Genomic DNA, 23,749 nt, shown 5'->3' on the forward strand with positions numbered 1-23,749 from the left:
CAACGCATTTCACCTCATCAGTATCCAGTGATAAACCATAAAGTGACATCAAAGTCCATCCAACGTCTCCTTTATACTTAATAAATGATATCAGCACCAATAAATGTCTCCAAAACCTCCAGAGCTTCTTCCTCCAAATCTCAGTATATGCTCCAGCAAACTGTGTGTAGAAGACTACAAAACACCTCCTTTCCCAAACACCAATCTCGTGCTCTCTTGGTGCTCACACTCAGATTGTTCCCACACCAGACCTCCATTACCCTCTTAATAAGTGGCTCCACAATAGCTTTGGAGGAACCCTGGCTGAGAAAGGCTGGACTAGGCAGTAATATATTTCTATTCCCCTTGGTGGGAGTGGAGATGACCCCATCTATAAGGATTTACAGTACATACACACAAGGCCGTGTTCACTCTACCAGATGTTTCTGCAGTTCCTCTGATCTCCACAAGGTGGTGATCTCACTTCTACCCAGACAGGAAGTCTCTATGGAAGACAGGAAGTGATGTCATATACAGACAGGAAGTTCCGGGTGAGAGGTGAGTTGGGAGGAAGTAGAGAGAAGACGTTGCTGGAAGACGCAGCAGAGGAGGTAATAAGATCTTATTTTCTATTTACACCCAGTAACCCCCCGTCATGTCCGTCCTCTTCCTCCATAGTCACTGTGATGTCTTTTATCTCCAGCAGATGATGATACACACATATATAGCGTGGAAACCTAGATTCAGGGGCAGAACATTTCCCCACTTACAGGGTCGGAACATTCTCTTAATTTTGGAGATGTGTCACCTTTCCCACCAATCACCTTCTCACCTCATCCGTCTATACTAATGGTTTATACCACTTTTATTAGTGCTTAGGAATGAAGAATCCTATGACATCACACTGACCTCATAGGCCCTCCTCCCGATGTCCCTCCATCTGGCCCTTTTCTTTTTATTTAATAGTTTTACGATGTGGGCGGACTCTGCATCCTCACAAGGAAAACAGGACTGTTGTAATGACACCAGAAGTATTTTACCTGCATAGTGTGGGGGTCCTGTGTGGGTAAATTATACCTCAGCCTGAAGTGGAGCTTTAATAAAATGTACCCCTGAATGGAGAGGTGAGGAGGATTCTGGGAATATCATTTAATTTTGCGTTTTGTGTTCAGATCTAGAGTTTTCCTCCTGTGAAGTCTGGAGATCATATGACATCACATTGCCTCCACCTCCCTCCCTGATAGAATAGAGAAATAGAAAGAAGATTCTAGAAGTCACCAGAGAGATGATGGAGGAGAGGTGAGGAGGATTCTGGGAATTCTGGGACATTATCCAGTAACAGACAAGGGATGTGTCTGGATGGTGACTATCATTGTGTGTGTCAGGTTCCTATAAGGTGTCAGGATGTCACTGTCTATTTCTCCATGGAGGAGTGGGAGTATTTAGAAGGACACAAGGATCTCTACAAGGACGTCATGATGGACAATCAGCCGCCCCTCACATCACCGGGTAAGAGGAGACTTTATTGTAAAGGAGAGAGCAGTACGGAGGCTCCACCTAGATCCCCCATCATCTGATAAACACATAGAAACAATGTATTCAGTCAGTGTGTGTGTTTCCTACAGATGGATCCAGTAATGGGAACCCACCAGAGAGATGTCCCCGTCCTCTGTATTCCCGGGATTCCACACAGGAAGATCACACCATCCCCCACCATCATCAGGTAGATGAGGAACAATCACTGATAGTATCATTAGGATCTGTACATTATCTGCATTGTTACCATTGATGTCATTTTTATTATATATTCAGAGTGGAAACCTGAGAGATCCTAAAGGTGAGGTTAAAGAAGAGATAAAAGAGGAGGATGATGAGGATGGGGTGAAGGAAGAGTCAGAACACAAATATCTGTGCACCATCCCCCACCTTCATCAGGTAGATGAGTGACAATTATTGGTAGTTCTGATTTATACACAGCATGATTGTTACAATGAATGTTTTATTATATATTCAGAGTGGAAACCTCGGGGATGATAATATTGATGTTAAAGAAGAGTATACAGAGGAGGATGAGGAGTATGGATTGATGGAGGAGATTTCAGAAGGACACAAGGATATGATGGAGCCACCAAATACCAGGAACCCACCAGAGAGATGTCCCCGTCCTCTGTATTCCCGGGATTCCACACAGGAAGATCACACCATCCCCCACTGTTACCTCAAGGTTGGTGGGATGGAGCATCTAGAACATGGACTCCTAGAGATGATGTGTGGATTTTATATGTGATGTCACAATAATAAATCCTATTGTTTATGGGTGATATTCACTTTAATTTTCTTGGTTTAGAGTGGAGATCCAATGGATATAGAATTTGAGGTGAAATCAGAAGAAGAAGAGAGGTATGTGAGGGATGATCAGCAGTCTATGGAGGAGGATGGAATAACGGGGACATTTATAGAGGAGGACACTCCTACAGAGATCAGCACAGGTGGGTTATTAACACTAAATACATTCCTCCACCCATACTGCTCACTGATTGGTCCAGAGTAGGGCGGGGGCTGGGTGATATCAGCCTGTAATCCCCTGGTCACTTTCCTGAGCTGTGTTCCCCGTCCTGTATTCCTGGATTTCTCTCCGATAATCTTCCTTCTCTGTGCTGCCGACACAATTTATGTATCTAGACTGGATTTATGGAGATTCTGGGGATCAGCTGGCAGCAAAATGTTCATTTTCCCCATAGATGTTACTAGATCTAGGCACCTGGGGTATGTGATTTGGGTCTTCTGCCCCATACCCGGGTATGACAAGATCTCTGACAGAACAATCCCCCCAGGATTACTTGTTGTGTTGTCTGCTGGCTGTGCCGGGTGGAGGGATATGTCTGTATAGTCTCAGACCCAAGTCACTGAGTGCAGTCTCAGGAGATGGGAGGCAGCGGTGTGGGACCTCTGCAACTTGTCTCATGTAATCATTTCATCTTCCACTGATTACTGAATACCAATATTATGAGTCCTGACCCTTACACTGTATACTTTATATTCTACATTACATACTCCTGACCCTTACACTGTATACTTTATATTCTACATTACATACTCCTGACCCTTACAACGGCTCAAAATTTCAAGTCCTGAGCTACTAGCCAGGCCTTAATGGTTACTCGCCACCAGTTGCCCCACCCAACCCAACCAGTCTCCACCCCTAATCACACCCTCATAAATTATCTCATGAAATGAAACTTAAATGTTTTATGCAGAATTAAGTTACAAAAATAAATATTAACAGCAACTTTATTGGTGCCCCTCAGGACAGCCTCACCAGTGCCCATCAACACAGCCTGACCAGTGCCCCTCAATATAGAGTGACCTGTGCCCATCAGCACAGTCTCACCTGTGCCCATCAATACAGTCTCACCTGTGCCCATCAATATACTCACCTGTGCCCATCAATACAGTCTCACCTGTGCCCGCCAGTACACTCACCTCTGCCTGTCAGTACACTCTCACCTGTGCCCATCAGTACACTCTCACCTGTACCCGTCAGTACAGTCTCACCTGTAACTGTCAGTACACTCATCTGTGACCATCAATACAGTCTCACCTGTGCCCATCGGTACAGTCTCACCTGTGCCCGTCAGTACAGTCTCCCCTGTGCCCGTCAGTACAGTCTCCCCTGTGCCCGTCAGTACACTCTCACCTGTGCCCGTCAGTACAGTCTCGGTAAAGTTCAAGTGAAGGTAGACCATTTGATAGGTCTCACAATGATCAATGCAAGCGATGTAAAGACTTCATTGAATAGATTCACCTTAATTCTACATTGAAAAGAAAAACATAAAGTCCTTAGGTGAGATAAAAACAAGTGTGTGGTGAGTCCAAATCACCCTTAAAGGGACTTGAGCCAAGTGTTCAAGACATGAAAATTAGTGAATGGATGGTGAAACAATGGGGTTTATTTACTAAAGACAAATCCACTTTGCACTACAAGTCCACATGGAAGTGTAATTGGAAGTGCAGTGGCTTTAGATCTGAGAGGAAGATCTGAAATGAGGGGAAGCTCTGCTGATTTTATCATCTAATCATGTACAAGCCAAAATGCTGTTTTTTATTTCCCTCGCATGTCCCCCTCAGATCTACAGCGACTGAACTTCCAAGTGCACTTGTAGTGCAAAGTGGATTTGTCTTTAATAAATGAACCCCAATGTGTAAAGGTGAGTAATCCGCCACCGATAGGATGAAGGCTCACCGAATGGTTTGATCTCAAAAGCACGTACGTCTCATGAGTCATACAAGCTTGTATACAATCTATTCAATGAAGTCTTTACATCATTTACATTGATCATTGTGAGACCGATCAAATGGTCTACCTTCACTTGAATGTTAGCGCTGCACTTTTACCTCCCCTACTGTTATTGCAATTGTATGTTTGCCGTGTAGCTGCTGTTTCATATTTAAGAGTGTAGTGCAGTGTTATATTTATACACTTTTCACTTTGATGCCAGTACAGTCTCACCTGTGCCCGTCTGTACAGTCTCACAAGTGCCCGTCTGTACAGTCTCACCTGTGCCCGTCTGTACAGTCTCACTTGTGCAGAGGAAGAGTCGAGCTGGCCGATCATCAGAGAGCGGGGATTGTCCACTGTAACAGCTTTCATTTGAATTGTTGGGTTCCCGGTGCCGCTCACCGTCAAATACAGTCCTGCCTCCTCACTGCTCACATCACACAGTCCCTCCTCTTTGCCCGGCACCTGCCAGCATTGGACTGGTGTTCTGTCTACCCAATGCGCAAGGCGAGGAGGTGGGACTGTGTGACGCAAGCGGTGCTGGGTAAGGAGGCGGGCCTATATGTGATGGTGAACGACACCGGGAACCCAGTATTTCAAATGAAAGCTGTTACAGTGGGCAATCCCCGCTCTCTGAGGATCGGCCAGATCGACTCTTCCTCTCCTCTCTTCCCCTGGCTGGGAGAATGGCTCCCGTTCAACCCCCGCCTGCCGGCAGTGCTCGCCTCCCCCTCCTCCCAGGCAGCCCACGCTCGCCAGCAATCATTTTCCACTCGCAAAATGTGAGTGGAAAATTTGAGGGATGCCTTACGCTATATAATTTATATTGCACAATATACTGTGTTGTACATTGCATACCCCTGACCACTGCACTAAATACTCTATGTTGTACATTACTTTATTTTGATACTATATAGTCCTATCTGTTGTATCCTATATAATAAGTTGTACATTACATAGTCCTGACTTCTTTTACACCCATTTCCTACCAGCTGGACATTTTATATCTGATGATTTGATTGGAGCACAGACTTTTACATGGTGATAATAATGTGATAACATCCTCAAAGTTTGGAACCTTAAACAGAAAGTGATAATGAGGGAGGAGTCAATAACCCAATGATGGGGGTCTTCAGGATCAGTCCAGTCTTCATCTTGGTTGTTCTCCCCCCATCCTCACTCTCTGACCTCTGGACTAAGGTCCATGAATAAAGAAATGATCTGGTAGGAGATCAGAGGATCCATTTACTAGTTACCTTGAGGGGGGAATTGTAAGATCCTCAGAGACAAAGCTGCCTGATGTGGGCGGAGTCCTGGTTTAGGGGAACCAATCAGCTCATGTCTAGTAATAATCTTTGTATTTCTATTTTAGTAGATGGACGGGAGATGAGGAAAACCTCAGAGGATTGTCTCACTTTGTCTCCAGACTGTAAAGTAGAAGATGAGGACATCACACAGTATAGACCAGGAGAAAACCCGTCTACCTCAAATGTCCATCCGGCACCACACAGTGTAGATGGACCATCGTATTCCTCTTATCCCGAGGAACCTCAGACTGTGCGGGACGGGGCCGTCCTTCCAACAGAGAAGAGCTTTTCCTATACGGAGTGTGGGAAGTGTTTCCCTTCTAAATCCAAACTTAATGTGCATAAAAGATCTCACACGGGGGAGAAGCCACATACCTGCCCTGATTGTGGAAAATGTTTTTCACATAAGTACAATCTTTTCAGCCATCAGAGATCTCACACAGGAGAGAAGCCATATTCCTGTCCTGAGTGTGGGAAATGTTTTTCACGGAAGTTCAGTCTTTCCACACATCAGAGATCTCACATTGGGGAGAAGCCGTATTCCTGTCCTGAGTGTGGGAAATGTTTTTCACAAAAGACCAGTCTATCCACACATCAGAGATCTCATACAGGGGAGAAGCCGTATTCCTGTTCTGAGTGTGGGAAATGTTTTTCACGTAAGTACCATCTTTTCAGCCATCAGAGATCTCACACAGGAGAGAAGCCGTATTCCTGTCCTGAGTGTGGGGAATGTTTTTCACGGAAGTTCAGTCTTAACACACATCAGAGATCTCACATGCGGGAGAAGCCGTATTCCTGTTCTGAGTGTGGGAAATGTTTTTCACAGAAGTCCAATCTTTCCACACATCAGAGATCTCACACAGGGGAGAAGCCGTATTGCTGTCCTGAGTGCGGGAAATGCTTTTCACAGAAGTCTGATCTTTCCAATCATCAGAGATGTCACACGGGGGAGAAGCCGTATTCCTGCACTGAGTGTGGGAAATGTTTTTCACGTAAGACCGGTCTTTCCACACATCAGAGATGTCACATGGGGGAGAAGCCGTATTCCTGTCCTGAGTGTGGGAAATGTTTTTCACGTAAGACCGTTCTTTCCACACATCAGAGATCTCACACGGGGGCAAAGCCCTATTCCTGTCCTGAGTGTGGGAAATATTTTTCACATAAGTTCAGTCTTTCCACACATCAGAGATCTCACACGGGGGAGAAGCCTTATTCCTGCACTGAGTGTGGGAAATGTTTTTCAGTGAAGTCCAATCTTGACATACATCAGAGATCTCACATGGGGGAGAAACCGTATTCCTGCCCTGAGTGTGGGAAATGTTTTTCAAAGAAGGCCAGTCTTTCCACACATCAGAGATCTCACAGGAAGGGGGTCAGGGACTTGAACCAGACAGCTGGATAACTTCCACCAGGATCTTGTGGATACCCAAATGACACACACAAGAGATGAGGTCAAAAACATGTCTGTTTATTAAGGGGAATGTTACTTTGTTTTATACAAAATAAAGGAAGGGTGGATTACAATATATTTAGGGTTTGGTTACAGAGAAAAAGGATGGCAATTCTAAGAAAAGATGTTTACCTCCATATGACATGCAGTCTCATAATATTTTCGGTAAAAAGTACAGGTCAGGCCGTCTTCGGCCTGAGAAACCAGCCATGCCAATCTATTAGCCTAAACATATCTAGCAAGTAAACACATTCCAAGTCAAACTCAGATCCGTCTTTATAGTACAAACCAAATAGCAATTGTACAGGACTAGTATGACCAAAATAATAACACAAACAACAAGTGGGTAGAAGAAAGTTTTCACCATCTCACTTCCTGTGGGTGACCAACCTGTGAACACATTATACCACGAATGATGGGTGTCTTGTGATAACTGAATAGCGGCTGCTTCAAGTTTACCTCTCATAATGGTAGTTAGGGGTGGGCGGTCTGTTTGGGTCGAACATGAGTTTGACTCGAACATTGGCTGTTCGCCTGTTCCCCAAATAGCGAACAATTTGGGGTGTTTGCGGCAAATTCGAAAGCCGCGGAACACCCTATACAAGTGGGAGAAATCAAGTGCTAATTTTAAAGATTAATTTGCAAGCTATTGTCATAAAAAGTGTTTGGGGACCCGGGTCCTGCTAAAGGGGAGATGTATCGATGCAAAAAAAAAGTTTTAAAAACTGCAGTTTTTTCGGGAGCAGTGATTTTAATAATGATTAAAGTGAAAAAATAAAAGTGAAATATTCCTTTAAATTTCATACCTGGCAGGTGTCTATAGTATGCCTGTAAAGAAGCGCATGTTTCCCGAGTTTACAACAGTCTGAGAGCAAATTTACATTTCTAAAGAAAAAAAAGTAATTTAAAAGTACTCGCGGTAGTGCCGGCTATTAATGAATTGTTGAGTTTCTGTAATACGCATAAAAGTTATTGAAAAAAAAACGGCCTGGGATTCCCCCACAGTGCATTACCAGGCCCTTTGGGTCTGATATGAATATCAAGGGCAACTCCGAACCAAAATTCAAAAAAATAAATGCGTGAGGGTCCCCCCAAATTCCATACCAGGCCCTTCAGGTCTGGTATGGATATTAAGTAGAACCCCGCCCCAAAATGTAAAAATAAAATGGCATGGGGTCCACCTAAAAATCCATACCAGACCCTTATACGAGCACGCAACCTGGCAGGCCGCAGGAAAAGAGGGGGGACGAGAGAGTGCCCCCTTCTTGAACCGTACCAGGCCACATGCCCTCAACTTTGGGAGGATGTCCCCATGGGGACAAGGGCCTCATCCCCACAATCCTTACCCCCACAACCACCGGGCATGTGGGTGAGGGGGCTTATCAGAATCTAGAAGCCCCCTTTAACAAAGGGGATCCACAGATCCTGCTCCCTGTGTGAATTGGTAATGTACCCCTACCATTTCACAAAAAACGTGTCAAAAATGTTAAAAAAGACAATAGCTGGTTTTTGACAATTCCCTTTAATATCCACACCAGACGTGAAGGGCCTGGTATGGAATTTGGGGGGACCCCCACGCATTTTTTTTTACATTTTGGTGCGGGGTTCCCCTTAATATTCATATCAGACCCAAAGGGTCTGGTAATGCACTGTGGGGGATCCCAGGCCGTTTTTTCAACAACTTTTATGTGTATTGCAGAGACTCAACAACTCATTAATAGCCGGTGCTACAGCTAGTACTTTTAAATGACTTTTTTTGCATTTATACATGTCCCCTGGGGCAGGGCCTGGGTACCCAAACACTTTTTATGCCAATAACTTGCATATTATGCTGCGTACACGCGACCGGTCTTTTTGTCGGAATAAACTCCGATGGTCTTTCAAACTGAGTTCCGACGAAGTTCCCGCTGAAACGGTCTTGCCTACACACAATCACACCAAAGTCCGACCGTCTAGAATGCGGTGACGTACAAAACGTATGACGAGACTAGAAAAAAGGAAGTTCAATAGCCAGTAGTCAATAGCTACCATCTCATACTTGCTTCAGAGCATGCGTAATTTTTGGTCCGTTGGAACAACATACAGACAAGCGGTTTTCCTGATAGGAATTGGTTCTGTCGGAAAAATCAAGAACATGTTCTCTTTCTAGGTCCGTCTGAATTTTTGAAAAAAAAAAGTCAGATGAGGCCCACACATGATCGGAATGTCCGATGAAAAGATTTCGTCTGACTTTTTCTGCCGGAAAGTCCACCCGTGTGTACGCGGCATAAGCCTGTAAAATTAGCACTTTTGATTATTCATGTTTGTGTCCCATAGACTTTAACGGTGTTCGTGCGTTTGAATACATTTTTTGCCTGTTCGCATGTTCTGCTGCAAACCGAACAGGGAGGTGTTTGGCCCATCCATAATGGTAGTTTTTACGATTTCCTGGTGTACTGTCAAATTATATGTCTTAAGATATTGCAAAGATGTCTTTCATTGTTTGCCCATAGGCCCAATTGTAGAGATACTCAATGAGAAATCATCCTCTGGGAGTGCATCTGGTCTCCAGGAGATCCTGTGGACGTGTTCTGTGACTCCTTCTAACATATCATTTTTCCCATGGCAATGCAAAAGTGAAATATTGTGTATGCTGCCTGAAAAGGGCAAATGAGCATCCACTTCAGTGATATTTACTCCTACCTCCGTTGCTAAGCATACCTGCTGTGAGCCGACTTCTATAAACGCATTATAACCCTGTGGATATAAAGTCCAAATACACATGTTGACATTTGGCTTAGATAATGGGCAGGGTTCAAACACAGGAGACCTATGTGTACAAATGAGACTCCTATCAGCTTTCTGGTAGTCATCCGAGCTATAAGTGTTGTTTGAACCCACAGCTATATAAGATCCATCATACCTTGGTTCCCACCATGCAAAAGTGTCAGTGATTACCACTGGCATAGGATTATGGCGAATAATAGAATTTGCACATAGCGATTCCATAATCTTTAGGGACGAACACCTTATAATGTCCCATACAATAAAAACAAGTTATGTTGCTAAACATCTTTGTGTGACTGAAATATCTTCAAAAGTCTGAGAAGAGATAAATTCCCCATCTCTGTACAACTAGGTGCCAACACAACTGTGCATGCTTGTTACTCTCCATTTCACAAAAATCTTTACCCAATCTCACACAGGTGTCTTTACAAACTACAAACAATACCATTGCTGATGCAAATGTAAAATAAGTCACAATTTTGTATGTTTTTTATTATTTCCAAATAATCAGAATCAACCCCTAAAAATGTGATATGTGTACCAACATCAGAAATCAAAATGTAATTCCCCAAAATTAGAGGGTAACATCACTATTCTACACTCACACACCAAGAACCACCGAATATCACAGAATAAATCAAGAAAAATAACTTGCATAATGTAGATCCACCACCTATATGTCCAAAGAAATGCAGTATATGCATCCTTGAGGGTCTGGGTTCTAATGCCAAGCATGCTGCTTCATGTAGAGAAGTTGTCTCATCTCCCTGTGTTATTAAGCATAACTCCTGTCTCAGGTCCTAAAACTGTGTCTAAATGTAGTATTTATGTGTAGGAGGGTTCCACCACCATTGTAAATCTTGCCAGATACACTATTTAGCCAAACGTATTGGGACGCCTGCCTTTACAAACACATGACCTTTAAGGGCAGCCCAGTCGTAGTCCGTAGGGTTAAAATTTGATTTGATCCACCCTTTGTAGCTATAACTACTTCTGGGAAGGCTGTCCACAAGGTTTAGTGTGTCTATGGGAATGTTTGACAAATTCTTCCAGAAGCGCATTTGTGAGGCCAGGCAATCATGTTTATTTATGTGATCCGCTGAATCACGCACCACACTGCCCTCTACTGCAGACGGGAACAGGCAGCTGCTGAAGAGGAAAAGCATTCCAGCAGCTGTCTGCTCCTGTGTGATTCAGCCCTAAAACTATTTAACCACTTGCTGATAAGCAACATACTTGGCGATCAGCTGCAGCAATGATCGATATATCATTTTTTAGGCCAGCCGATTCCCTTTATTGTAAAAGGGTTTTACATGTGATAGAAGATGGTCCCACCACCGTCTCTACTCTAAATCAGCTAAAATGTGTTCTATCGGGTTGAGGTCAGGACTCTGTGCAAGCCCGTCAAGTTCCTCCACCCCGAACTTGCTCATCCATGTCTTTATGGACCTTGCTTTGTGCACTGGTATGCAGTCATATTGGAACAGGAGGGAGCATCCCAAAACTGTTCCCACAATGTTGGGAGCATGAAATTGTCCAAAGCCTGATGCCTTAAGAGTTCCCTTCACTGGAACTAAGAGGCCAAGCCCAACTCCTGAAAAACAAGCCCACATCATAACCCCCCCACCAAATAATTTGGACCAGTGCACAAACCAAGGTCCATAATGTTGTGCTTTTTAAGAACAGTTTCCCGCACAGTATTTATTAAGTAAATTTTAACAAAGATATTTTTAAGATACAAAATCAATCTATATGACACAGTCTATACATGTGAAACTTATTCACGGAGACAAGTGATCATACAAAATAGTTACATTTATTGGTTGACAAAAGACAAATATTTACATGAAATTAAAATATTGATTGCGTCACATGAACACCTTGACAATTAATGGAAACACCCACAAAATGGGAGTGTCGTACTTTGGAGTTAATTATCACTTCTCGGTAGAATAAATAACCTTTTGATAATTGACAATTAAACAGAGCGTCTGTATTTTACACGTCCAACCGTTACTATACTGCAGGTAAGTAAGTGGTTAACAATGTGAAATAAATTAGACGTTTGTTTGTCAATAAAATTGGCAACTATGCGAAAATAAATTTATAATGAAAAATTGAATTTAGAGAAAAAATCTAAAAGGCGGTTATTGATTCGGGAGAACGATTTTCAATAATAGAATATTCAATACATTAATATTTAAGAGAAAAAAGAAGATATAATGAACATGGCATATTTACCCATTCCAAATGGCTACTAGTCTGGATTGTTGGTTGCCAGGATTTTTAAGATGGCGTTGTGGCTTTCAACATGGATTCTCTTACAGAGGAATTACTTTGTGTGACCTCCGAGTTCTAAGGAGCAGGGATCTTCATGAATGTAAAAATATGTATTCATGCATGGTGCATGAGTGTCAGTCTGTCTGGGAGTCTCCCAGTATCCCCCCAGGGTATGTCCCTGAGCTCTCCCTATGGCTTCTTTCTTGTTTCTTAAATATCCTCTTAAACAAAAAGATCATAAAATTATACTAAGTTCTACCCAAAAGGGTATGTGTTCCCTCCTCATTGGCAGGCAACATGTAATCCCAGGAGTCTAATGATTTTAAGGTAATAGCACCTTCAACCACCAGGTGTCTCACATGTGTTTGCTGTTTATCTCTTTAACCACTTGCTTACTGGGCACTTAAACCCCCTCCTGCTTCAAAATCATGTTTAAAGAGGAAGTAAACCCTGATGGGTTTACTTCCCCTTTTTTTCCCTGCAAAGGTAAAGCATAATGGACTACTATGCATCGCATAGTAGCTCATTATGTGTCACTTACCTGACACAGGAGCCAGCGAAGTCGCCGCTGTCCCCTGTAGTCCGCCGCATCCATGTTGCTTGTGGCGTCTCGCAGCTCCGACGAATCACAGCGGCGCAACCGCGATGACGTCACTCCCGCGCATGCGCACGGGAGTCGCGTCTCGCAGCTCCGCCGCTGCCATACGGCGAAGCCGCGATGACGTCACTCCCGCGCATGCGCACGGGAGTCGACAAATTTGGCAAATCCATTCTTGGATTTGCCGCATTTAGTGCGCCTGCACGCCGCTGTCTACGGCGCATGCGCCGTAGACAGCGGTGCCCATTTTCGGGCAAATATCTCCTAAACCATATAGGTTTAGGAGATATTGCTTGGACCTACAGGTAAGCCTTAATCTAGGCTTACCTATAGGTCCAAGTTGTTTGGAAGGGTTTACTTCCTCTTTAATAGTTTGTTATAAAATTTTGCAAACAGGTCATTTTTCTCCTTCATTGAAATGCGCTGATGAGGCGGCACTGGTGGGCACTGATAGGCTGCACTGGTGGGCACTGATAGGCACGGTTAAGGTGGCACCGTTAGGCACAGATAAGGCAGCACTGATGGGCACCGATAAGGCGGCACTGATGGGCACAGATAAGATGGCACTGATGGGCACGGATAGGTACCACTGATAGGTGGCACTGATGGGCACTGGTAGATGACACTGATGGGCATGGATATGTGGCATATGAGGTGCAGTACTGTTGTTGAGGCAGATTGTGGGCACTAATGGGTGGCACTATAGGCACTAAGGGGTGGTACTGATGGGTGGCACTTTTACTATATATATATGTTGCACGGGCAGGTGGGCACTGATGATTTGGCCGTGATCGGGACTGAAGTCCCTCTCACGGCCGCCAGTGATCGGCTTTTTTTTTTCTCCTCGCGCTGACAGGAAAATAGCCGATTACTGACTCTGTTGTATCACATGATCAGCTGTCATTGGCTGCCAGCTGATCACATGGTAAGGGGTCGGGATCGACCCCTTGCTTCGATCCGTGATCAGGCGAGTCTCATAGACTCGCTGATCACAGAGCGCGCCTCGCACGCCCCTCCGGGGGCACGCAGGCCGCTCGTACATGGGACAACGTCAATAGACGTAGTCCCGGCAAAGCAGGTCTGCGCTGTAGCCGTCATTCGGCTATAGCACGGATCCCTAGTGGTTAAGTTAATATTTTTTTTTATAATATGCATTCGTTTTTATATATGTTCTAATGAATATATCTCTAGTGTTCAGGAATGATAGTAAATGATATAATAGAAAATACACTTAACATAATTTTGAATAATCCCCATTGTATAAAATTGTTATATATATATATATATATATAGATATATATATATATATGTATATCAATGTATATCTATTACATTTTTAGTCCATTTAGAAAGGACACAGGTTATATATATATCAATCAATATCACATAAAATTATATATCTGGATAACTGGATAGTTCTGATATATCCAATTAATATTTGTTTATCTAGACATATGTTAAATTCTTAGACAGTTATAATCACGATTATGTTTTTCATAATACTAATTTGTTGCTAAAACACTTCTACTTATGATCACACTTTCATATTTATTTTCTTTATGACAAAGTTCTTTCGATCATTAGATACTAAAATGATAATATCTCTTTTGTGACCTACAAATATCACATATAGGTGTCCGTTTATGTAAGAGAGATGAGCTGTGATCCTGGGGATCGCAGCTCATCTCTGACCATTAGCTTTTTATGAAAGGGAGAAGTTCAAAGGAGAACATGTTCTCCGTTGAGCTTCACAGCGTGCTGAGAAGCTCTCATTAATATGCACACAAACGGCCAGTATATGAAGTGTTGATGTCAGCACTTCACTGGCGATCTGTGCTCAAATTCACACTCCCCAGTTCACCAGCCCAGAGCTGGTGAACTGGGAAGGTAGGAGAGAATTCACCCGAGAAATTAGGCGGAAATAGGAAGTTTATTAACTTCCTCTGTCCACCTTGCCGCCAAGAGAGATAGGAATTACATCTCCCCCGTTTCACCAGCTCCCACATAAGCTGTACACCAGGTTAGACACAGTATATATAAAATATATTTGTGTGTGTGCATAGCTATCTATATATATATATATATATATATATATATATATGTATATGTATATATATATATATATATATGTGTGTATATATACAGTATATAGCTCTTTATATATATACATATTTGTATATATATATATATATATGTATATATACAGTATATAGCTATATATATATATATATATATATATATATATATATATATATATTTATACAGTATATAGGTATATATATATATTTATCTATATATATATATAGATTTACAGTGGCAGCCTGTCCATATGGGGTGCAAGAGTGCCACCCCCCTAATCCATGTGCCCGGCCCCTAATCTACATGTAGTGCACCGTACGTGTGGATTCCAAAGGGTTTTTTTTTTTGAAGCACATCAATATAGCCAATTGATCATCACCCATCATCACTACTCCACCCATCATCACTGCTCCACCTATGATCACTACTCCACCCATCACCACTACTCCACCTATGATCACTACTCCACCCAGGGCCGGTGTTACCACTAGGCGGATTAGGCAACCGCCTAGGGCGCACTGCCGCCTAGGGCGCCCGGCTGCTGGCTATTTTACACTGTCCTCCACAGAGCCATGTCACGCAGCGCCCCCGCCCTGGCTCTCTGCTCTTATGTGTTTCCAGTCGAGTAATCCCCCTCTCTGCTTTTCTATCAGCCATTGAGTGTCACAGGTCCAGAAACCCCAGGGCGCTCTCTAATGCGTGAAGTTGGGGAGGTGTGGGCGGCCGGGTATCCATCGCTACATGGCCATAAACAGCGAGGGGCTGGCAGAGAGCAGATAAGCCGGAGAGCCGGGGACTCGGGAGAAGAGCTCCACCGTGGCCCCGCTTCCTCCGTGACATCGCCCCTGACCCCGTCTCCCCCAGGAGGCAAGCGCGCGCAGCGTACCCCATGCTTCCAGAGCACGGACTGCCCCAACTTCCTCTCTGAAGCTGGATGACAGGCTCGCCACTCACTGGGGTCACAGAGGACGGGCAGGAGGCACAGGCTGCAGCGGGAGCCGCTAGAATTGAACGGATCGAAGCAGGAGACTGGCATCATGGTATACAGTAGAAGGTACTGTGTGTCACACACACCTGCAGACAGAGACTGGGACAGAGGTGGGACTACAGGAGCAGGGCTAGGGGTCTCTCATCTCCCCTCAACTCCTCCTCCCCCTCTCTCTCAGCCCCCTCCCTTCTCTCTCAGTCCTCCCTCCGTTCTCTCTCAGCCCTCCCCTCTCTCTAAGCCCCCTCCCTTCTTTCTCAGCCCCCCCCTCTCTCAGCCCCCTTTCGATCAGCCCCCCTCCCTTCTCTCTCAGCCCCCCTCTCTCTAAGCCCCCCTCCCTTCTCAGCACCCCTCCCCTCTCAGTCCTCCCCTCCTCTCAGCCCTCCCCCCTCGATCACCCCCCCTCTCCTAGCCATCCCTATACTCTCAGCCCTCCTCTCTCTAAGCCCCACTCTTTTCTCACCCACCAGTCTCTCTCAGCCATCCTCCCTCTCTCAGCCCTCCCTATTCTCTCAGCCCCCTCTCTCTAAGCCCCCTCCCTTCTCTCCTAGCCCTCCCTTTTCTCTCAGCCCCCCTCTCTCGGCCCACCCTATTCTCTCAGCCCCCTCTCTTCTCTCTCACCCCTCCCTATTCTCTCAGCCCACCTGTCTCTATCAACTCCCCTCTCAGCCCCCACTCTCTTAACCCCCCTCTCCCTCAGCCCTCCCTCCTACCTCTCTTTCTCTCAGCACCCCTCTCTCAGCCCTCCCCCTCTCTCTCAGCCCTCCCCTCTCTCTAAGCCCCTTCCCTTCTTTCTCAGCACCCCTCTCTCCAAGCCCCCTCCCTTCTCTCTCAGCCTCTCCCCTCTCAGTCCTCCCCTCCTCTCAGCCCTCCACCCTCGATCAGCCCCCCTCCCATCTCTCTCACTCATCCCCCCTCTCTTAGCCATCACTATACTCTCAGCCCCCCTCTCTCTCTCAGCCACCCCCTCTCTCTAAGCCCCCCTCTTTTCTCACCCACCAGTCTCTCTCTCAGCCATCCTCCCTCTCTCAGCCATCCCTATTCTCTCATCCCCCCTCTCTCTAAGCCCCCTCCCTTCTCTCCTAGCCCTCCCTTTTCTATCAGCCCCCCTCTCTCGGTCCACCCTATTCTCTCAGCCCCCTCTCTTCTCTCTCAGCCCTCCCTATTATCTCAACCCACCTGTCTCTATCAGCCCCCCTCTCAGCCCCCACTCTCTTAACCCCCCTCTCTCAGTCCTCCTTACAGGATCCCTTGATTTTTAACTGAATCAGCCGAGAGCAGTCCGATGTCGCCTTGCATCTGTTCAGTGTCTATAAGGATCCTGACACAAATGTCAGGATCCACCCACACCGGCATCTGGCTCAGTCTTTCATAGCACTGCTAAGAGCCAGAGTGGGCAGCTCACTCCCAATCTATATCCCGTTGCTCCAGTGAGCGTTAAAGGGGACAGAGCAGAGTGAAGTGATTGGCAGTAACAGCTGAACTGAGCGATCAACTTTCACATGATCACTCACTTCTATGCATTAGAGCCATTGAGGGATACATGCAACACCAGATCGATGCTTCATCACTAAAGTAGTAATTTATTTTCTTTTTTGTTTAAACTAAAGCACCTTTCCTTTTTTTATTTTATGTTTATTTTATTAGATTGATTTAACAGTACAAGATGTACTGCCATATAAGTATAAAAATATATGCACACACATAAAAATATATATATATACTATATGCATTATATTTAGCAAAAACATCCTACATTTTGAAATCTTATATATATTATTATTATTGTTTATTTCAGACAGCAGTAATGGATATTGAGGAGACCATCCTACTATTAAGCATAACAGCTGTCGCAGCAGCAGCTGTTCACATCGCACAGGATAGGATCAGAAATGTTAGGCTCAGACAGCCTCGTGTGTTCCAGAGACGCGCAGTCTTGGATGAGCTGTCTGACAATGATGTCGAGGACATGTTTCGGCTGAACCGTCAGGGGGTCATGGAAGTTTACCACCTCATATCAGATGAAATTGAACCCCTGACGAGGAGAACCCATGCAATCCCTGCCATTGTCAGGCTATTGGCTGTCCTAAATTATCTAGCTACGGGTAACTTTCAGCCGTCATGTGCTCGGATCATTGGAATTAGTCGTCCCAGTCTTTCTAGATTCCTGAAACCGGTTCTGAAAGCCATCAAGAGACATATGGATAGGTACATCCATTTCCCTAGAACCAATGAAGAGTGGCAAGAGGTGAAGGTTGGATTTTTCCGACAAGGAGGGATGCCAAATTGCCTGGGAGCCATAGACTGTACTCATATTCCGCTGATACCACCACATAATAGGGAGGAGCAATTCCGCAACAGGAAAAGCTACCACTCGTTAAATGTGCAAGTGGTGGTAGACTCCCACCAGCGCATTATGAGTATCAGATCTGGGTTTCCCGGAAGTTGCCACGACAGCCATATCCTGCGGCAGTCAGCTCTCTTTGAACGATTCGAAAGAAGACAAATGCCAGAGGGCTGGCTGGTGGGTAAGCAAATTTAATTTTCTTTATTTTTTAAATTAATTACCGTAATTGTTAAATATTACTTATGATATTTTCGTTTGTTATTATAGGAGACGCAGGATATGGATGTCGATCTTGGTTGCTGACGCCTCTGTCGAATCCCCAGACTGTGGCCGAGGTTAGATATAATAGTGCACATATCCGTACCCGTGCAGTTATCGAGAGGACATTTGGAATGTGGAAATCCACATTCCGATGCCTATCGAAAACTGGGGGTTTTTTACAGCACTCTCCGGAACTGGTGTCAGATATCATTATTGTATGTGCAATTCTACACAATCTTGCTCTTGCAAACAATGTAGACTTGCACATCAATGATGATCTGCCACCAGAAATACCGGCACTCCCGGCTGCCTCTGAGGATTCCTCAGACCTAGGGAATCGTGTCCGTCAGAGACTTATTCAGAACCATTTCATGGTAATTATGTAATATTTTACATCTAAATGTATATGTTGTTGTAATGTGCTCTGTTTTTTTAAGCATAATTTGATGTTATGTCTTCTAGGATCTACAAAGAAGGATGACTAATTAGTTTAATGTTTGTGATCCTATCCTGTTCAAGTGGACACCTGCCATTTTATATGTAAGTCTAATATTTACAATGATTTCTTTTTCATTTTTTACTTGAGGATGTAGAAGAGGCAGGGCTTAGCCGTTCTCTGTGTGTCTATGGACACACAGAGGTGGCTTGGGAGCAAGCACACATGGGTGACCCCATAGCAATTGATTAGCTATAGGTGCACTTAGTGGGGGGGGGGGGCCAGAAGTGCAAGTGGGGTACCCCACAAGAGGAGTATCATGGCTGATATGTGCAAAATCACACATAGCAGGTTAGTATTACATTTTAGTAGTGAACTTTAGTCTGCACTCCTATGACCCGCATTCACTTGACAACATGCCATAGTCACTGTGCCATTCCATACTTTGGCGTTATCCCAACTTCTTTGTCGGAATCCACCAAGATTCAGTAGCAACAGCTGGCTTATTCTCAGTAAGAGACTGAACCAGCTTCTCATGACCAATCCACTGCTTGGTGCTCTAGTGAGAGCTCAAGGGGCAGAGCAAAGAGCTGATAACTGACAGTCACCACTCTCTGCACACACAAGAGTGAGAACTGTAAGATCAACAGTCTTTGCTCACTCAGTTCTCATTCTTTTAAGTGTCAGGGGACAGATGCCTCATTGGACCAATGATGCATCCACCAATGTGATTCTGATTATCCTTTTTTTTTCATTGTAAACTTTTGTTTTCATAGGCCCCCTTGTAATTTTGATATATATATCTTTTTAGGCCCCCATATCCTCCCCCATATCCTCCCCCATATTTATCCTCACTGCCTTGGAGGGGGCAGGGAGAGGGTAGGACGAGTGCCCCCAGATTACCTACAGGATAATGAACCGTCTGTATTAGGAAGTCTTGTCTCCTGGGCTGCCATAATTGACTGTCCTGTCTATAATAGAAGGCGGGACTTTGTATTAGAGAGGACTCCTAGTAACCAGGGGATTCTCCTGTATGTAATTTGTCAGTGCTTGTCCCGCCACCTCCCTGTCCACTCTGAGGCCACAGATGGGAATTGATCAGGCTGCACTGATGCCAATGGTAAGCCTACATTCATGGGAATGTTGAGGCTGCATTTATGTCAATGGTGAGGCTGCAGATGAGCACTGATTAGACTGCATTGATAGGCACTAACCCTTATTTTGCCAAACACTTCTTTCTTTAAAAATTAAGTTATCATTTCTCAAACTTCCCTCTTAAAGTGAAGGTACATGTTTTAATACGCTTCAGTATATCCAGATAACATGCCCAAGCTCATCCTTCGTCCTGAGTGTTGCTTGTGGATTCGGTGGAAGCCTTAAAAGATATATATCAAAAAAGCACGCCCAAGTTCATCTCTTCACCACACACAGCCATAAAAGAAACAGAATTCTTGTTGGGCAGTGTATTAGTGCTTGTACGAACACACTTACGAAATGGTTCAAAGAATTTCAGGCAAAATGGTTGGCCCTCGCACATGTTCACTTTATTATATCTGGACCTATTTTAAAACTATTTTGGACACCCCTGCTCTATAGCCTCTATATGGATCCCAAAAATATATATTTTGCGTCCATCCAGAGGCAAGATCACCGGCTGGATTAGCCTCTTCAGTTGACAATTAATAAGCAATGAATTGTGATATCAATATTAATTTCTTGACCATGGAGCTTGTGGGGAACAGATGATATATCTAAATAAGGTTTCAATAGGCAGAAGAGTACATATGTCATTTTTATAATAAAATATTTTCAATTAATGTTAATATGATGTTTAATTTACAGATGCAGAGCAGTTGAGGAAGATGGCAACCTCAGAACCCAGGCACATCAGGCACAGCAAGAAGGAGGACCCTTTACTGCCTGCACCTACAGGGCTTTCCTGGCTGATGCCCATTGCTCCCCTCACTAAGCTTCGGAGCAGTCGCATCGATTTTTGCAAAATCCCGGATTTGCTTTTACGTACACGTTGTACTGTTTTTGAACCCCGGCGGAGGAAATATTACTGTTGTTAAAGACTCAGCTTCAGCCTGGCAAGACCCCTGGGCCCGATGGCATCCCCGCAGAATTACACAAAATGTATGCTGCTGTCTTTAAACTAAAAACAATTTGTGATGTCTATAAAATTCAAATAAATGTTATTTTGATGATTTAAAAAAAAAAAAGACAAAAATTATTACCTTCAAATAATTTTAATAGTAAATAAAATAAAACAATTTTTTAAACAAAAATGCAAACTTTTTAACTTAATAGTGCAAATTTCAGAAACAGACAAAAAACAAACAAACTTGAAATATGATTTAGGTATTTTGTGATTGGTCAGTAGTGGGCAGCTGCTGAGAAATTGACCCCACAAGATAGAAAAGGGCAGATGACATTTTTTTTTGTTCCTCTACCATTTCTTTTAAAATGGCTTCCTGAGATTCATTGTGTCTTCTTAGTTCTGTTATCAGAGAATTGTGAAAACTTCGCTGTTCTTCCAGGACCTGATCATGCTGCTGCTGTCTCTCTCTTAAATTTCCACTCATGGAGTTAAGGGTATTAGCCAACAGCATCGATGCACTATTGGCTTCTTCTTGTCTTTGGGCCAAGAGCTCCCTTCTCCTTCTCCCTCTTGGGACCCGTATTGGACCTGGTGCTGGAATTGATGCCTGGTGCCTACCCTCCTCATTATCTGAAACACAATAAAAATAAAATTATGATACGTATTATTCAACAATAAATAATTAGATTTAATATCGGTATTATAAGGGTTTTTAGATTTACTAGTTGGTAATTCCTCTTCCATTATAACTCCTTGCTGTTCGTCACAAACAACAGGTGGTTCTGGAAAAAAAAATTTTTTTTTTTTAAATAATCATCAGAAAATTATACAGTTGTAATGCTTGTAATTAATCTAAGATATAGTTACCCATATTGGACGGCCCAGCTTGAGTTTCATCTGAATGTTGAATTTCAACAGGAACAAAAAAAGAGAAGAAAATACAATCAACTAAAATAGATTATAAAGGTGACATTTTTTTTTTAAATAACAAGAATCTCTCTACTTCCCTGCACTGTACAATGGAACTGCACAGAGCGGACGTGAACTTCCTATTCTTATTCAACACACCCCCCACTGGTGCTCCTGGCCCCTCCTGTCTGTGCCCCCACAGAAAGCCGCTTCCCATGAGTTCACTTCTGAGTGCTTGCTCCCAAGCCCTGCTGCTACATCTATTACACAGACAGTAGATTTTGCCCCCAACTTCATTGGCTCCCAGTGCCCCAGCATAGCCATCGTGTCCCAGAGGTGAGGGGAGACAAGACCTGCAGACGTGCACAGCGCAGTATTGAATGATGGCTCAGGTAAGTAAAAGGGGACAGGTGAGTTGGGGTGGCGATGTCTAAAACATGTTTTACCTGAATGCAAGGAATGTACTCAAGAGGAGGTCCAGCCTCCCCATGAAAAATGAAAAAGTCAGCGGCAACAAATACTGCAGCTTTTTGACTTTTAATATATGGATACTTACCTGTACAGGGAGCCCGCGCTGTCGGCACTGCAGCCAATCTTCGGATCATCTCTCAGGTGCAGCTGTCACCATTCCTGTTAAGGGAACCTGGCAGCGAAGCCTTTAGGCTTCACAGCCGGTCCCCTATTGCTCATGAGCACTGTGCTTTCAGATTGTTCCGGTGGTGAAGGCAGGAGGAGAGGGGCGGCCCTGTCTCCCGAAAGTGGGAAACGGTACCTGTCAAAAACACGTACCTGCTCCACCTCCCCCTGAAAGGTGTCAAATGTGGCACCAGGGGGGTAGACAGATAGACGGAATTTCCACTTTTGAGTGGAACTGCACTTTAAAGTAAAAATTGTCTATGCTTTAAAAACACTTAAACATCTTCATATTGTAGCACAGCTATGGTATTTTTGACATAGATTAGCATTCATCTTCATGACGGCATTTTTTACTTACCATTGATGCTACCACAATTCTCCTCATTTTCCGTTTGAAAAGTGATTTGCGTGTTATCTGTAAAACACAACAATCAGAGAAAATGTAATTAGGTTCACAATAATCAGAATATAAATCACTTTATTATAATATTTATAATAAGGCACCTCTAAAAGATGTGGACAATAACCCCCTATGTATGGGGCCATCTGTGGGACAAAGATACATTATATATATACATAGTACATAGATAATACATACATATATACATAGACAATATCGATTAATGGCCATGTAACACTACCCCCCCCCCCCCCCAAGGGAGCCACATTACGAAACAGCTCAGCAGATGAGATCGGTGTCATAACGTTTTGTTCCTTAGCACAGTGGCTCCCGTAGAGAACTGACAGCTTTTTGGGCTCAATCCACTGGGTTGAATGTGGAAAACTGTACCAGGCTATAGATAACAGCCCTCTCAGCCAGCCTTCAGCAGGAAGCAGGTTCAGCAGGCTGAGAGACAGCAGCGGGAACCATTGAATCCTGCTGCTGTAAATCAAGCTGTAGCTGTTTCCTTTCCTGATCCATTTGGATCAAGGATCGTGACGATCCGTTGCACCCCTACTGAAAAGTGATACCAACTGCACTCCACCTCTTATCCCAGCTAGCAGTCTCCAGAGTGGTGACAGCAGAAGGAAATAGGTGATCTTTAGTTCAGTGTAAAGCAATACACTGGGCATAATAGTACAGGCTGCCATAGTTGGTGGGTGTAGCACCTGCCAAGCATGACCCATTCAAGTGAATGAGGCCACTCTGCAAGTGCCCTTCAACCTTTTGCAGTACAACAAACAAGGTGTTAAAGAAGGCAGCATGGTGTTGCTTTGTCAGCACATGCTTTAACCCCTTGCACCCTGCAGAAGCATGCAGTTGCGAGGCGCTTGCAGAGTGGCCCCATTTACTGGAAAGGGTTGCGATGGGCAGGCAGTAGCAACCAACCAAAGT

At 44.1% G+C, this 23,749-nt stretch overlaps 2 protein-coding genes across 2 annotated transcripts in view; one reads left to right on the forward strand and one right to left on the reverse strand.

Moving 5' to 3' along the window:
* LOC143986903 (uncharacterized) overlaps positions 1-23,749 on the reverse strand; it is a 1,023,878-nt gene that overhangs the window by 683,594 nt on the left and 316,535 nt on the right. The gene's annotated exons all lie outside the window — the stretch shown is intronic.
* LOC143989536 (uncharacterized) overlaps positions 518-23,749 on the forward strand; it is a 297,691-nt gene continuing 274,459 nt past the window's right edge. The window contains exon 1 of the mRNA XM_077489687.1: positions 518-590. The gene's annotated coding sequence lies outside the window, so the exon portion shown is untranslated. The remainder of the gene's footprint in view (positions 591-23,749) is intronic.

This window comes from Lithobates pipiens, unplaced genomic scaffold (genome assembly GCF_037356315.1).
Source record: "Lithobates pipiens isolate NorthernLeopardFrog02 unplaced genomic scaffold, aLitPip1_a1.2 Scaffold_18, whole genome shotgun sequence".
Classification (NCBI taxonomy): domain Eukaryota; kingdom Metazoa; phylum Chordata; class Amphibia; order Anura; family Ranidae; genus Lithobates; species Lithobates pipiens.